The sequence below is a fragment of the Emys orbicularis genome, chromosome 13 (genome assembly GCF_028017835.1).
Source record: "Emys orbicularis isolate rEmyOrb1 chromosome 13, rEmyOrb1.hap1, whole genome shotgun sequence".
NCBI lineage: Eukaryota > Metazoa > Chordata > Testudines > Emydidae > Emys > Emys orbicularis.
In genome coordinates this window covers 8,740,550-8,757,458 of record NC_088695.1, presented here as the reverse complement: position 1 = coordinate 8,757,458, position 16,909 = coordinate 8,740,550, and the positions used below count along the sequence as shown (strand labels likewise).

General features: G+C 52.2%; 1 pseudogene; it reads right to left on the bottom strand.

The window, feature by feature from the left end:
* Positions 1-996: 996 nt before the first annotated feature.
* Positions 997-9,969, bottom strand: LOC135887645 (zinc finger protein RFP-like; annotated as a pseudogene).
* Positions 9,970-16,909: the final 6,940 nt, after the last annotated feature.

The window sequence follows — 16,909 nt, the reverse complement described above, 5'->3', positions numbered from 1 at the left end:
CTCTCTTTCAGTAACATGTAATAAATCCCTCTGTCCCTCTCATATTCCCTTTCCTTCTCCCTTTTCTTTCATCCCACCATTTTCTACTCAGCATTTTTGTAGCCCTCACTTCCCACCCCTGTTTATTTTCCTCTCCCACTCTCCTCTTCTCCCTCCCACAGATCATCCCCCATGGCTGCTCCATTCTTTTCTCTGCTTTTACCCTTTCCCCTCTTGCTGCCCCTTCCCCTCTTGCTGAATGGCTGGTTCCCCTGCCAGGGATATTTTCCTTTCACTTTTCTCAATTCTATTTTCCACCATTTCTCCTGGACTCTCCCTTGATTCTTGTTTCATTTTCATTCACATTTTTCTTCTTGCTTCTTCTCATTCCCTCTGGTTAAACCCGCCCTGTCCCTGCCTCTCCCAGTGCTGCCAACCTCAGGAGTTAAAAAAAACAACCATGAGATTATTAACCTTAAAAAAAATCATCATTGTGTCACAGTTTTTTTGTCAAACTGCACCCATCTCACCTTCCCCCCGCCCTTTTGTGACAATTACAGGGTTACCAGCTGTCCTGTAGTTACAGGGGAAGGTGACTTGGACCCCTGCGGCAGGAGCTCTGGCTGGGAGACCCCAGTGAGATCTATTCCCACAGATCTGTACAAGACACTCCCTGCTGCTGTGGAGCTTCCAGATTCTCCCCAAACCCTAATTGATTAATTCTGTGTCTCTGCCACCCCCATCTCTGCCTGTCCCCAGCCTGGCTGTTAGTGCTACTCCTTACTGAGCCCCCACATCTGCCCCTCAGGGCCCCTCTGCCCCTCCTGCAACCCCAGGGGTTCATGCCCCCTCCTGCTTCATCCCTGGTGCTGCAGGGAAGGGGAGGGGCTTCCACAGGTTATAGAGATGAGGAGCCAGGGATTGGATAGACAGGAGTCCTCCAAGGTTATAGAGACTAGGGCGTGTGAGGCTAGAAAGTATGATTTCAGGGCCTCCAGTGGGATATTCCAACCCATCTCAGGGACACAGTCGGAGCCGGGTGTCTCTGTCCCACACTCGGAGCCAGGGCCGGATTCTCTCCCCAGGGATGGAGCCCGGCGGGAATGTGAAGATCGGGGCCTCGTCACCAGCATTGATAAATGTCACCTGTCCCCGGTCACAGTCCAGACAAACCCGGATCCTGCTGGGGACCCGGCTCAGGGGCAGGGGGGCTCAGGGGAGGTGAGAGCCTGCAACTGACCCAGCCACTGCTTCACTGCCAAGATCCCCCCGTCGGGGCTAAGGCTAATCCCTCCCCTCCTCCCCACAGACTCTCTGGCCACCCCCACAGCCCAGCCTCCCCCACCCCCCACCTCCACCTCCCAGCAATGTCTCCCCGAGATGAATCCCTCACAGCCCAGCACACAGGCCCAACAGTCAAATCTCTCAGGATTTTTGGGCAGATTCTGCCGTGTGTCTCCGCATCTCACACTTTTCCGATCCTCAGACAGGACGAGGTCGGGATAAGCCGTGTCTCGATCCAGAGTCACATTCACTGGAGAGAGAGAATCAGAACATTAGGAGCAGAGGTCAGCCCTGGGGGAAGCTGGGACAATTTCTCGCACTCCCCAGAAACCCGGTCCTGGCTGGGACAGGCCTGGATCCCAGGGAGCTGCCTCTGTCCTGGGCACCTGAGACTGAGCAGAGATGTCACTGCAGTTCCTCACTCTGTGTAATGGGAGTCACTTCATTAGTTTTTCATTTGGTTGCTGAGGAATCAGCTCCCTGTTCCGTCTGCTGGGGCTGCTCCATTCCCAGCATCAGAGACACAGCCAGGAAGGTTTTGGTGAGGAGGAAGCAGAGGAGGCAGGTACCAGCTTTGAACCCCAGAGGGAAGCTCCCTCCTCTAATACAGCCTCCACTCCCCCGCCAGAGTAGGAAGAGCCAATTAAGACCAGAGAGTAGGGAATGGCATTAGGTGGGGCAGCCTCCACTCCCAGGCCAGGGAACAGAGAGGAAGGTGCAGCATTGGGGAAGAGCTGCTTAAGAGCAGAGTAGGAGGAGGCATTGGATGGGGTAGCCCCATCCGCAGTCTAGAGAGAAGAGAGGAGCTGACAGTCTCACAGGGAGACTGTCTCCCCAATCCAGGAAGCAGGGAGCAGCTCCAGTGGGAGAGCCCAGCCCTGCCCAGAGGAAAGGCCGGATGTTGGAGAAGAGTGATGGGGAGACCCCCTGCACCAGGGTAAAGCAGAGGGATGTGTCAGCCCTCAGGACACAGAGCTCTGTTCACAGGCTGTTCAGGGAGAGTTTTTCTGTTCAGCAGCGTGGGCATGAACTCAGCACTAAGGTTGGTGTCAGGAGTGTTTGTGTGACTTCAGCGTGGGAGCTCCTCACTGATCAGTGTGTTGTTTTTAGGGCTGTGTGTGTCGTGGTTGGTGTCGGTTTGGTTGGTAACTTTAGCTACAATCTCTTGAAGACATTTTCTGATAATTTAAAGACAATCTCCAGGTGCAAACTAACCCTGTCTGAATGCTCCTAGGGATCCTCCTCTTTTTGTCTCTAGTGCAGACGGAGGAGTGTCTGGAGGGGGGAAGGAGAAAGGAGACGAGATTTCAGGCTTTCATATTTATAACAGCATCCCCACTCTCAACTCCGAGAACTGTATTTTAATTATGACAGAGAAACACACCGAAAAACACTCAAATATTTAATATAAAAAGGTCTGAAACCGTCTCTTTCCTCTCTCATTCAGGCATCTCCCAGCAATGGAACCAACATCCCTGCAGCCTCACAACCATCCCAGGACAGACAATCTGTAAGTGAGATTAACTTTTCCCCTCCTCATCCCCTCCCACCCTTCAAACTTCAGTTGGTTTGTCTCATTCACATACTGCCTTTTGTTGTAACCTAGACCCAGAGCCTTCAAAGACTTTGGCATAAAAGTAACTTTATCCACTTCGGTCCCTCTGACTCTAACGGGATATTGAGAGTTTGCTAAATCCTGGTTCTAATTGTGAGCTGTTGGGTCTGTTTACTCAGCATCTCTACAGAGTGCGGCACGACAGGGCCTTGTCCTCCATAGGCAGACATAGAAATAATAGTAAAATCATTTTATAATTGTGGAAATTGCAGTGGGGGAAGGTTGATTCAATGGGACAAATTCACCCCTGTACCAGCAGCTGAGGGGTGACTCTGCTGTTCAGTGTCTGCAGGGGCTGGTGCAGACCTTGGCACAGGCTGAGGAAGTTCTGAAGCCAGCCAGAGTTACATCCCTATGACAATGGCCACCATGTGTCTTGCCCAGTGTGCAGAGTGTCAGAGGCCCAGCTTTACACTGCCCACGTCCCTTTATCCCTCGTCCACCCCCCCTCCCTCTTCCACCCACCCTCACCCCTACCCCCACCCCATTCCCAGCCCTCTCAGGAACACGCCTTGTGCCTGCAGCTGCTGTGGAGGAGGCACCAGAGGCTCCTGTGCTGAAGGGATCCCTGACCATGGGGGTGGGGCTTTCCCCTTCCCTACAGCCCATTTGGCCCAGATTAGCTGCATAAAGGACCTGAGCCCAGTGATGGGCTGGGTGCACCTTTGAGAAATGTGCCCCATGGCTGGTGATGAGGCAGTACATGGGGAGGGCTCTGAGTTATAGAGAATTCCTTGCCGCATGTCTCACTGTTGGGTCTTGCCAAAATGCTCGGTATTCAACTGACCACCATATTTGGGGTCAGGAAGGAATTTCCCCCCAAGTCAGATTGGCAAAGAGTCTGGGGGGTTTTCTGCCTTCTCTGCAGCGTGGGGCATTGGTCACTTGCAGATTTAAACTAGTGTCAATGGTGGATTCTCTGTAACTTGAAGTCTTTAAATCATGATTTGAGGACTCCAGGAACTCAACCAGAGGTTAGGGGTCAATTGCAGGAGTGGGTGGGTGAGGTTCTGTGGCCTGCAATGAGCAGGAGGTCAGACTGGATGATCATGATGGTCCCTTTTGGCCTTAAAGTCTATGAGTCTGAGTCATTTATTTCTTTAACAGTAATTGTCATGGCAAGGCATGTTTTTTGGTAGAAATAAAGGTTTGAATTAATCAACCTGAGTGACTTGGACCCCAAGTGCGTGACATTCTCACCCAACAATTACATAGAAGCATCATCTAATTGTGAACCAATTGGCCAGAGCCACTCTCCTCCCTCAGTCTCAGAGGCTCATCCCAATTTCCGTTCCTAGATCCCTTCTAGGTACCTTTGAATTTCCCCAGAGTCTCCAATAGCGCAATCGTTTTCCAGGAGAAACCACTGACTCGCTCTTCCAGTTCAGGAGAAATCTCCTCTGGCTGCTGGAACTTCCCCTTCTCACACCTGGAGAGAAACAATTTCACATGATTATATTTCATTGTGTGACTCATTATAAGTTCTGGTTAGAGAGTCACTGCTCTAATGGGCCTGGAGTTCGAATTCCTCAACTTCTCCCAGCCTCAGAGCAGGTGCAGCACAGCCCATGGCCGTGCAACCTTCCCTTCAAAGGAATCATTAATATTCTTCAACTCTGGACTGGAGAGACCAGCTCTGGGATAAAAGGAAAACTGAGTCTCCATGGCCAATTTACTCCTTAGCCTCCATGCTCTGAGGGACAGGAAGTTCCTGGGTGAAGTGCTGTAGAAATCTGCCCTCTAGGAACTAGACTGAGACACCAACTGCCCCCTCCCCTGCTCATTCCACACAGGCCTCCAAACAGTCCTCAGGAGGGAAAGACTCTTGATTGCTGCTGCCCTGGGCTGAATAGTGACCAGTGCCCCAGCAGTGACAGGCCCATATCCCCACAATCCCGAGGCAGCCAGTCCCCCAGGGAGGTGAAATCTCTAGGAAATACTTGGTCAGTCTTTCCCACTAAATGGAGAATTCCAGATTATTCTATACAAGGGTGAGAACCTCAGAATGAAGTTGATCAGAGAGATTTGTATCCAACATGTGACCTTCCCCACACATTTTGCTGTAGAGCCCTGGGGAGATGCAGTGCTAACATCACCACCAAGCCCTTTCCCAGCGTTGTGAAGTGTGAGGGGGAGTAAGAGAGAGCCACGTACCTGCTCAAGGTGCTTCTAATATCCTAGAAGAGAGAGAGACAAAAGAATTTCAGTCCCCTCTGACACACAAATGGGATTTCACGGAAGAGATTTTGCAAATATGGTGAAGCAAGGCCCTGCCCTGGCCCCAGGGCCATGGATTCCCTGAGCTAATGGGGCTTTTCCATCTCTCATATCTCTGTGTCTGTGACTCTGCAAAGAATAATATTCAGTCACATGTCAGCAATGCACACGCTGAGTTACATAGGCTAGGTCTACACTACAGCGGGGGTCCGACCTAAGATACGCAACTTCAGCTACGTGAATACCGTAGCTGAAGTTGCGTATTTTAGGTCGGCTTACCTAGCGGTGAGGACGCGGGAAAGTCGACCGCTGCCGCGCTGCCGCCGACTCCGCTGCCGCCTCCTGCCGAGGTGGATTTCCGGAGTCGACGGCAGAGCGATCGGGGATCGATTTTACCGCGTCTTCACTAGACGCGGTAAGTCGATCCCCGATAGACCGATTGCTACCCGCCGGATCGGCGGGTAGTGAAGACAAAGCCATAGAGATCGCCGACTGCTGGACTCCAGTGCTTATGATTCAGGAGCCCTCCCTTCCCTGTGTGTTTCTGGCATGTTTCTAAAGACAGGTGCTGGTTTCCAATTGTCCCTGGGGGTGCTCAACCCTATGCCCCACCCCCACTCCAAACCTTCCCCCAATGCCATACCCCAGCCCAACTATTCCCGCTCCCACTCCTCCCTCACCCTGTCTCTTCCCCGCCTCCTCTTGTGAGCACACTCCCTCCCCGCTCCTCCCGCTCCCTCCCAGCCTCTCCTGCACACAGTGGAACAGCTGATCACAGCAGGCAGGTGGTGCTGGAGGGAGGGGGAGGAGTTGATCGGCAGGGCAGCCAGCAAGTGGCCCTGAGGGAGGAGCTGGCTGCCCTGGAGCACCCACCTGTGTTTCTCACTCAGTCTCACCTGCAGGAATTCACTTGCTGGTTTCTGACACTTCCCCTCCATCTCACTGATCAGCTCACTGAGACGGGAAACCTGCTCCGAGAGTTGACTGACATTTTCATTCTGGATCCTCACAATCTCCTCGTCCAGCTTCTCCAGCTGGGCCAGCAGGAGTTGCTCTTGTTCCTCCAGGAACTGCTGCAGCTGCTGAAATTCAGACACAATCTTCTGCCTCTCGATTTGTGTTTGTTTCTGTATGAAAATAGGGCAAGGGCTGGTCAGGGACATATGGATGGAGCCCGGGGTCCTTTCATGGAGAGCTGAGTGGGGAGGAGGCTGAATTTCTTTGAAAATCCTAAGATTTCTGACATTTGACTTTACCCTGTGCGTAGTAGGCAGGAGATTCTCTTGCACCTTCCCCTTTGGCCCCTGTATCCCTCTGAAAGGGATGTTTCCATGCCTGTCATGGTCAGCATAGTCTGTTATTTATCGTCTCTGGAAATTCAGACCCAGAGAGGCAGGGGGCAGGACACAGCACTACAGTGACAGAGATACCAGAGGAGTTAAAAGAAGGAAACATTTAAAAAATACACAAAATGACCAGACAGTGGAGAGCTCTTCACGAGGACATTCAGTTCACTTGGGGGGATTTCTGTAAAAGCCACAAGGACTAGGCATTAACTCATCAGCTGAAATGGAAGCTTAGGGCTTGTCTACACATGAACCTAACCCAGCAATCCATGATCATGGAGAAACACACACAAGCCCATGTTCACCAAGGCCACACAGGAGTCTGCCTCCAAATAGACCTCCCACTGCCAGTCCCTGCCAGTTAACAACAACAGGCACCTACCAGATACTCCCGGCTATTCCTCTCACCAGTCGCTTTCAATCCCAGCAGCTTTTCTCTCTCTTCCCTCAAAGTCTTCAAATGGGCCTGGATTCTTTCCTGAAGAAACAGAAATAATTGGGAGGTTTCATCTGGATAGTTGAGAGGTGCTTGGAAATGGGTGTTTTTCCACCCGAAACCCATGATGACTGTGGTTCTAATCGCTTTGTGACATCAGGGCCACCAAGGAGATAAAATCTCACTAATGGAGACTGGAAGTGTGTCACATTCAGACTTGTTATCAATTCTGGTTTAGTCTTTTTAGTAATTAGATAGAGATCTCAATTATAACCAAGCTTTACTGGTATTTGTGAACTGATTAGTGGTACAACACATAACAGGGCACTGGAGTCACATGGGGGTGAATCAATAAACCAGTTTTGCAGAAGGTTTAACAAACCAAGTTATACAAATCCCAGAAGCCACCAGGGTTTAAATAGGGGCTGAGATTTCAGCCCTGAAGCCCTGGGGACTGCACTGGTTGGGCAGAGCTGGTCTAAGCACCAGGGCAAACCCCATGAGACGTCGGGAGGCCATTCGTCTGGTTTGAAGCTGTGCAGTCCCAGTGTTGTGGAGCACTATCCCTGCCCGGTAGGGACTCAGCACTGGACGTGGCTTTGTCTGGTGCAAAAGGGAGGAGGAGACTGAGGATGCAGGAGGACACCGGTGGGGGTGGGGACGGGGCTGGGGTAGCACCGTCATGCAGAATGATGCAGGTGGGGACACACTGAGAAAAGCAGTGGTGGGCCCACACAGTGTGACTGATACTGGTGAGGATGGGCCCATGCAGGCAGGCGTGGCCATGTCCTATGTTCTGGGGAATCCTCAGTGCCCACACTAATTAGACATGATGCAGATTTGTATAAAGGACGGGTTGGGGTTTGGCCCAGTGCTGTCCTAAACCCTTTCCATGGCAATGCCCCCTGGGCAGATGCCCCATGATTCCATTCCCTGGTAATGATCCCGGAAGCAGTGCATTCTGGGAGATTTCAAAAAGCTGCCTGGTTGGACTAATGAAACCACTCTGGCTGGTCCTTGCCCACGTACACAACAGAACAGGTCAGACTGGCACCAGTCAGCTCCAGCCTGTGGTTGGTTTTGCTACAACCCAGTCTAATCCCAGTGGTATTTGGCATGGACCTGAGCTGTCTGGAGCCCTTTTGTGTGCAAACTCTAGGTGCTCGGGGTCCCACGCAGTGGTTAGCCCAGTGGTCTTCTCTAGTGCACGCCGGCAGCATCTGAGTTTAACCCCTAATGGAGCAACACAGAAGTTCAGAATCCCAGCAAGAAACCTCATCTCCCTGGTGGGCCTGGCACCTTTATCAAGGTGTCTCTCCCTCCTAACAGATACACTTCATCACTGGGTGGGGTGATGCGAAGATGGTAGCATGGCAAAGTGATTTGGGTTTTGGTCTGGGGAGAACTGGGTTCTATACTAAGCTCTGTCACTGACATGCTGGATGACTGTGGGCAACTCGCTGCCTTGCTTTGTGCCTCAGTTTCCCTTCCCACCTTCTGTCTAGCTAGACCAGTGGTCACCTACCAGTCGATCCTGGAGACTTTCCCTGTCAATTGCAATCTCCGGTGGCACAGCGGGGTTGCCTGCGTGCCGCAGCCACACGGCGCTACTTGCACTGCCTGCAGTCACCGCTCCCACTGCTCGCATTGGCCGGGAATGGGGAACTGTGGCCAGTGAGAGCTGCGGGAGCGGTGCCTGCAGAGAGGGGCAACACACAGAGCCACATGCCTCCCCCGGGGCCACAGGGGCGTGTTGGCCCCTTCCGGGAGTGGCGAACGGCTGGGGCAGGCAGGGAGCCTGCGTTAGCCCCGCTGCACCACTGACTGGGGGCCTCCCGAGGTAAGTCAGTGCCGCCTAGCTGAAGCCAGCACCCCATATCCCCTCCTTCACGCAACACCCCATACCACCTCCTGCACCCCGTGCCCCCTCCTGCACCCTAACCCCCTGCCCTCCTCCCAGGGCCAGCACCCCATTCCCATTCCTGCACCCCAACAGTCTACCCCAGCCCAGAGCCCCCTCCTGCACCCAAACTCCCTCCCAGAGCTTGCACCCATCACCCCCTCGTGCACCCCAACATCCTGAGCAAGGCTCCATGCAGAGCCCCCTCCCACATGCAAACCCCTTGGCTTTAGCCAAGAGCCTGCACCCCCACCTGAACCCCAACCTCCTGCCCCAGACCGGTGAAAGTGAGTGAGGGTGGGGGAGAGCGAGAAATGGAGAGAGGGGGTATGGAGTGAGTGGGGCTTTGGGGGTGGGAAATCAAAGAATCATAGAATATCAGTGTTGGAAGGGACCTCAGGAGGTCATCTAGTCCAACCCCCTGCTCAAAGCAGGACCAATCCACAACCAAATCCCCAAATGGCCCCCTCAAGGATTTGAAAACTCAACCCTGGGTTTAGCAGGCCAATGCTCAAACCACTGAGCTATCCCTCCCCCCAAATGGGAGGACCTTGGGGAAGGGGTGGGGTAGATCCTACTTTCAAGACCTGATATTTTGCCTCTGTTATCACACTGCCAGATCATTAATTTTGTTATATCATCTCCTGTACAATGAAGCCTTTACAGAGCTGAATGATGAGTCACACCCATGAAAGGGAACTTTCAGTGAAATTAGCCTCTCATTAAAACCCAAAAGTTAACCCATATAATCTGACAGCAATTCCCTACCTTGTACTCCTGGGCAGCCTCCTGTATGGGAACCACCGTGTGAGCGCGGTGAGCCCGGGATTTGTCGCACACCACACAGATGGGGGTTTGATCCTCTTCACAGAACAGTTTCAGAGCCTCCTGGTGTTCCCCACACACCCCGTCCCCTCCTGCTGCCTTTGCTGCTTGTAAATTCAGCCGCTTGGCGATTTCTATGATATTTGCCAGCTGCCTGTTGGGCCTGAGGTTTCTCTGTTGCACAGTTTCTCTGCACTGAGGGCAGGAGCGGGCTGTATCGGATCCCTCCCAGCACTGGCTGATGCAGTCTCGGCAGAAATTGTGCCCACACTCCAGACTCACAGGTTCTGTGAAATACTCCAGACAGACGGGACATGTAGCTTCCTCCTGGAGACTTTCCGCGGGGTTCTCTGCAGCCATGGCTCCTCTGGGCAGTGGATCAGGGTTAGTTTCAATTTCCTGAATTCACACTATGCCCCGCCTGTAGCAGCAAGGGGGTGTTTCCTTGCCTGAAAATGACTTATGCTGTTTCCTGAGCAGGAAGGACAAAGCCAATTTCACTCCTGGAGGCTTTAGTGAAAAAATGTACAGTCACACCTGAGACAGGTAACTTTCAGTGAAATTAGCCTGTAATTAAAACCCCAAAGGGCTCCCAGCCTCCAGTCAGCCCCTGTGCTGGTGTGGAGGGTCACTGAGGCATCCTCCTGTGAGGATGAGCCTGGAGGAGCAGGAGCTGTGTGTCAGGAGTGATAGTCAGACTGGGCAGAATTTTTTTATAATATATAATTGTGACAGATAATGTTTATTTTAAGCAATTTTTATATTTATTGATTTAAACTTTCAGAGTTGCACAACAATCTGGGTTTTAAGCATTTCATTCCAATTTAAATTGTCACGGTTGTGGGAAATTATGGGGGGATCAGACAATATTTTGGTCAGACCAGAACTATTTAATGACACTAGACACTGAGATTCAAAAAGTTGAAGCTTTATAATGCTTAAAATTGTCTGTGAGCAGGTAAGTCTCCTCCCTTCCCCAGCAGCTCCCTCAGGGCTATAACCCAGTGCCTCCCCCACCCCCATAGGGACGGAGGCTGACAGTCCATCTGATGGCGGCTCAGGGGCCTGTGGAATGTGCTGGGATCTCAGCCTGGGCCCTAGTGGGGCCGGTGACCCTGTAACACAACCACAGCCAGCAAGCCCTGCACCCATTTCCTCCCTTTTTGTTAGTCCCAGCAGAGAGACTAGGGACTGCAGGGAGACCAAGCTCCTGTCCCCCAGGTGAGGGCTGGGGCCCAATGGCCGAGGGCAGCGGGGGTGCGGGGAGCTCGCATTAGGGGATGCAGGGCACATGGTGTGGGATAAACGGAGACCTCTCAGGCCAGTTGCCCATTGCGGCTGCAGGAGGGGTTGTGGGGCCAGACTGAGGAGGCCTGGGGCAGTCTGGGAAGCTGCCTTTGGGGACAAGGAGAGGGAATTCAGCTGTGGAGCCGTGCTGCGCAGAGATGCTGCTGCGAATGCAGCTAGTTACCCGAGTCCAGTGTTGCAGCAGTTTAACAAGGTGGTTAATAGAGACGTTGCGGCTCAGCCGAGTATAAGAGGTCCAGCTTCACCCTGGCCACACCCCTCTATCCCTTTCCGCCCCTCCCTCCTCCAGCCTGTCCATGCCCCAACCCCACTCCCTTCCGCCCCTCCCAGGAGCACTCCCTGTGTCTGCAACTGCTGGGGAGGAGGCACAAACAGCCATGCTAGCCGGCACAGGAGCCAGAGCACAATGATGGGCTGGGTCCAAATGTCAAGAATCTCTTTTGATTTAGGGTCCAAATTTGGGTACTGACCTAAGTGCTTAGGGGCTGGTTCTCCAAGGGCTGGGCACCCACAGCACCCACTGACTCCGGCTGCAGCTGCGAATGCAGGTGGAACATGTGCCCTGAAGTCCTGTATTTCGAGGAGATAAACCAAGACACCCACAATTAGGCCACTGTTGTAAATTTAGGCCTTACCGACTTGCCCATTAACAGCAGGACATGGGCTAAGTCTCATTGTAAGTCACTCTTTATACTTGGTCACTGCTTGGTCCCATGATTGTAAGCAGCATAGGTGCTGACCCCATGGGTGCTCCGGAACTCCAACCCCTGTGGAAAAAATATAGGGGGAGCTCAGCACCCACCAGCCACAGCTGTTCTGCGGGCTGCCAATGAGCTGTTTGGTGGCTAGGGGAGGTGCCTGGGGGAGGGCGGAGAGTAGCGACCTGCAGATTGGCTATGGTTTCGGAGAGGGGTTGGAGCAGGGGCAGGAAGAGGCAGACAGAGGGCAAGGCCTTAGGGGAGGAGGTGGAGTGGGGTCAGGAAGAGGTGGAGTGAGAGCAGGGCCTCAGGGGAGTGGCATAGTGGGGGCGGGGCCTGAGGGCAGAGCAGGGGTGGAGCCCTCCAGGGAAAAATAAAAGTCAGTGACTATGGTAAGCAGAGACCTAGCAGTGAAAGGCCCATATTATATCCCAGTGTCTACAGGCAGCCAATCCCCCAGGGATGTAACGAGTTCATAATCTTTCCCATGGGATGGGTAAATCCACCGTTTTGTTCACAGGGCGAGAACCTCAAGGTTAACTTGAACAAAGTGAAAGTAGCCAAAATGTGGCTCCTGTCCACACTGTGCTGAGGGGAGACGTGGCTTTCTCCTGGTGTCCAACCCCTGCCCAGTCTCAAGAAGTGTGAGAGGGAGTGAGAAGGAGCCACATGTCTGTTCGAGGTGCCTCTGATGTCCTAGAAGGGAAAAAGAGAGAAAAGAATGCTCGGACTAATACGTCACACAATGGGATGGGGCTGTCGGAGTCTGGGATACAGGGCGATTGCTCTGTGCATGGTAAGTTTAGATCCTCTCCTATCCAACCCCGCCCCGCTCCCTGCCCATTGATTGCCCCCCAGATCTCCCACCTCCTATCCACTCCCCCTGCACCCTGACTCCCCCCCGGGACCCCTGCCCCTATCCAACCCCCCTGCTCCCTACCCACTGACCACCCTCTGGTACCCCCACCCCTTCCAGCCTTCCCCTACTCCCTGAATGCTCCCCGGAACCCCCAACCCCATCCAACCCCCTGCTCCTTGACCACACCCTGGAAGGGACCCCTGCTGCCATCCAACTATCCAGATTTCATTTCTGGTTTTCATATTGCAATTTTAGTTTTTCCAATTCCTGTTCCAAATTTTCATTTTCATATTCACAGGCATTGTGCTTTTCTGTGAGCTTATTTACAGCCTGAGACATAGCACAGATGACTCGTGCTGCTGTTTGGACTTTCTTGGGAGAATTGCCCTGTTGATTCCCCAACAACAAGTTGTCCAAACCTTTCTTATGCAGTGTAGAGACTGCAGCAGTCACACATGGATCAGACCCCAAGCTTTTAAACACCTGTCTTAACAAGCACCCATTAACCATAGCTGGAGGCTTCGGGGCGTCCCCCTTGTCCTCCAGAGTAAACCCGGCTTGCTCGCACTTGTAGAACATCATAGACTTGAAGATAGCACTAATTCAACTCCACGTGACTGTGTATTTCCCTCTCTCCCAATAATCTGTAATCAATCTGATCCCAATCTGATCCAATCCTCGTTTCCTGGCCACTGAGTCTAATATCTTAAGACAATATTTTAGCTTATCCAACCAGTTTAGAAACAGTTAACTTATTCACTGACATGGTAACCATCCTCTGCTACCAAATGTTGAGATGGCTCTTTAACAGCTCACAGCTGGGCAGAATGTTTCTCGGTACCAATCAACAAGTCAGATTCAGTACACTCCATGCACAACAGTTTATTTAAGAAAGAATTCCAGAAGCAGTATAAGGTTATCTAATTCATGTCTCCCTAGTGAGCCTCAATTCCCCAAGCATAAACTCTCAATATTTATGCTGGCCCCACATGGTATTCTGATTGGCTAGCGAAGCACGTATAGCTATCGATCTAGATGAGGATTTCTCTCTTTCATTGTCTTCTATTCACAGTCACCTGGTCTATCAAGGATTCCCCCGAGGCAGTGGTTTTCAAAGGACTCATATGCCCTGTGGACATTTTATTACTAATTTTCTCCTAATTAATACTTTGGAAGGGACTGCTGAAGGGGCACCCACCAGACATTACCCCACGTTTACACTCTCATCAATCATTCACTCAAGCTGTCAGCGCGATGCCTTCCAAAGGGGTCATTTTGCCCCAGGTCAGCTTGTGCCAAGATCACTGATCTTGTGATTATACATTTTCTTTACCTAGTGAGCCGGCATATTGACTGACAAAGGTCAGTAACAGAACAGACACGCAGAATAAAAAATTTCCACAGTAACCATGTGATGCTCAGAAGGCCCTGCTCTCAGGCCTGGTCTACACTAGGCGTTTATGTCGAATTTAGCGCCGTTACATCGAATTAACCCTGCACCCGTCCACACCACGAGGCTATTTAGTTCGACATAGAGGTCTCTTAAATTCGACTTCTGTACTCCTCCCCAACGAGGGGAGTAGCGCTAAATTCGACATGGCCATATCGAATTAGGCTTGGTGTGGATGGAAATCGACGCTAATAGCTCCGGGAGCTATCCCACAGTGCACCACTCTGTTGACACTCTGGACAGCAGTCCGAGCTCGGATGCTCTGACCAGCCACACAGGAAAAGCCCCGGGAAAATTTGAATTCCTTTTCCTGTCTGGGCAGTTTGAATCTCATTTCCTGTTTGGACATCGTGGCGAGCTCAGCAGCACTGGCAACGATGCAGAGCTCTCCAGCAGAGATGGCCGTGCAATCCCAGAATAGAAAGAGGGCCCCAGCATGGACTGATCGGGAAGTCTTGGATCTGATCGCTGTGTGGGGCGATGAGTCCATGCTTTCCGAGCTGTGCTCCAAAAGACGGAACGCAAAGATCTATGAGAAGATCTCTAATGCCATGGCAGAGAGAGGATACAGCTGGGATGCAACGCAGTGCCGCGTGAAAATCAAGGAGCTGAGACAAGGCTACCAGAAGACCAAAGAGGCAAACGGACGATCCGGATCCCAGCCCCACACATCCTGTTTCTACGAGGCACTGCATTCCATCCTAGGTGCGGCCGCCACCACTACCCCACCACTGACCGTGGACTCTGAGGATGGGATATTGTCCACGGCCGGTTCCTCGGACATGTTAGCAGACGGGGAAGATGAGGAAGGAGATGAGGAGGATGAGGCAGTCGACAGCACTTACCAAGCTGATTTCCCCGACAGCCAGGAGCTCTTCATCACCCTTACAGAGATCCCCTACCAACCCTCCCCAGCATTTAACCCGGACACAGATTCAGGGGAAGGATCAAGCAGTAAGTGTTTTAAACATCTAAACATTTATTTTTAACAAAACTGGAATATTAAGAATAAGAACAATGTGTTCTTCATGATTTCTTTACCCTGGGCGCTTAAGTATTCAGTTCCAACTATTTAAAAAAAATCTAACAGTGTCCGGTTGTGCATGATTCTGCTGCCCAAGCTGCTCCACTCTTTAGTCCCTGCCACTGCAGCTATATTAAAATGCGGTCTATATGTCTGGGGATTGAGCTGAAGTCCTCCACGGACATCTCGAGGAAGCTCTCCTGGAGGTAATGGGAAAGCCTGTTCATCAGGTTCCTGGGGAGAGCGGCCTTATTGGGTCCTCCGAAGTACGAGACGTTCCCGCGCCAGGAGATCCTCAAGTACTCCGGGATCATTGCCTTGCACAGCATGGCGGCATAGGGCCCTGGTCTTTGCAGGCTTTCCCGAAGCATCCTTTCCTTATCGCTGTCCGAGATCCTCATTATTGTTATAAGCAACAGAGGGTCCTGTGGCACCTTTAAGACTAACAGAAGTATTGGGAGCATAAGCTTTCGTGGGTAAGAACCTCACTTCTTCAGATGCATCTGAAGAAGTGAGGTTCTTACCCACGAAAGCTTATGCTCCCAATACTTCTGTTAGTCTTAAAGGTGCCACAGGACCCTCTGTTGCTTTTTACAGATTCAGACTAACACGGCTACCCCTCTGATACTTGTCATTATTGTTATGTCGCTCATGATGACCTGCTTTGAATTAGGTAGGGGACTGTTAGTATTGGGACTGCTTGCAAGTTCCTTTACAGAACTGTAACCGCTGGTTTACAGCCACGCGGTGGAGGCGGGAGAGGGGCAGCATACAGGGATCTTTCCCTGGGACATCCGCGAGGGGGTGGGACAGGGCCAGAGTTCATGCTTGGCCGATTGCTGGCAGCAGAGACTGGCATTGCTTTCAATGTGAAAGGAGGCCAGTGGTACTACTAAAGTTTTAAGCAGCCACAAGTCTACGGCTTACCATGTCTGCCTGCTACAGAAATTCCGGTGTCCTGCCCCGCTTCCCAGATCGGCAGTGCAAGACCACAGGCACTGAAGGCGAGGTACGAAAATTCGACCTTGTCCTGAGTGCGCATGTGATAGGTGCGGTGCATGGGCTTGTTCACAGAGAAAGACTATGTTCTTTGTTCACAACTACATTTATGTTTCGGAGGAATTCACTACCTTTTCCTCATTCCCACAGCCACATCTGCGACTGTCTCCCAACCCAGCCTGGCATCACACTCCCAGAGGCTAGCGCACATTAGGTGGAGGAAGAAGAAGACGCGAGAGGACATGTTCTCAGAACTAATGGGCTGCTCCCGAGCCCAGGCAGCACAGCAGAACCATTAGAGGGAGAATTTGTCCCAAATGCACCGGACACACATGGAACGGGAGGAGAGGTGGCGGCAGGAAGACCAGCAGGTGACTCAAACGCTGCTTGGACTTCTGAGGGAGCAAACGGACATGCTCCGGCGCCTTGTTGATGTTCTGCAGGAACGGAGGCAGGAGGACAGAGCCCCGCTGCAGTCTATCAGTAACCGCACTCCCCCGCCACCAAGTCCCATACCCCCCTCGCCCAAAGTCCAAGGAAGGAGGGGCGGCAGAGTCCGTGAAAACTCTCACTCGACCCCTGCAGACTGCTCAAGCACCAGAAGGCTGTCATTCCCCAAAATTTGAAAAGTCCTTTCCTGCCCGCCTCACCCAAGCCCCTGTCCAAGTTTCACCACCCAGTTTCATGTGTGGTTGTTAATAAAAAATACGTTTCTGTTCATTTCTGTTTCAATCATGTTCTTTTGTGGGAGAGTCTGTCTCAAGGGGGGGAAGGGGCTTGGTAATTGGACAGGACAGTCACCTTTAGCAGGGTACAGAGGCGGGGGCAGGTCCAGAAGCAGGGCACATACACAGTGCAGTGACTAGTTACCCTGGTCAGTCTGGGAGGTGGTTTTCATGTTCTGTGCGTGGGGGGGGGGGGGGGTTGCTCTGTGACTTTGTGGCGGGGGAGGGCAGTTACAGATCTTAT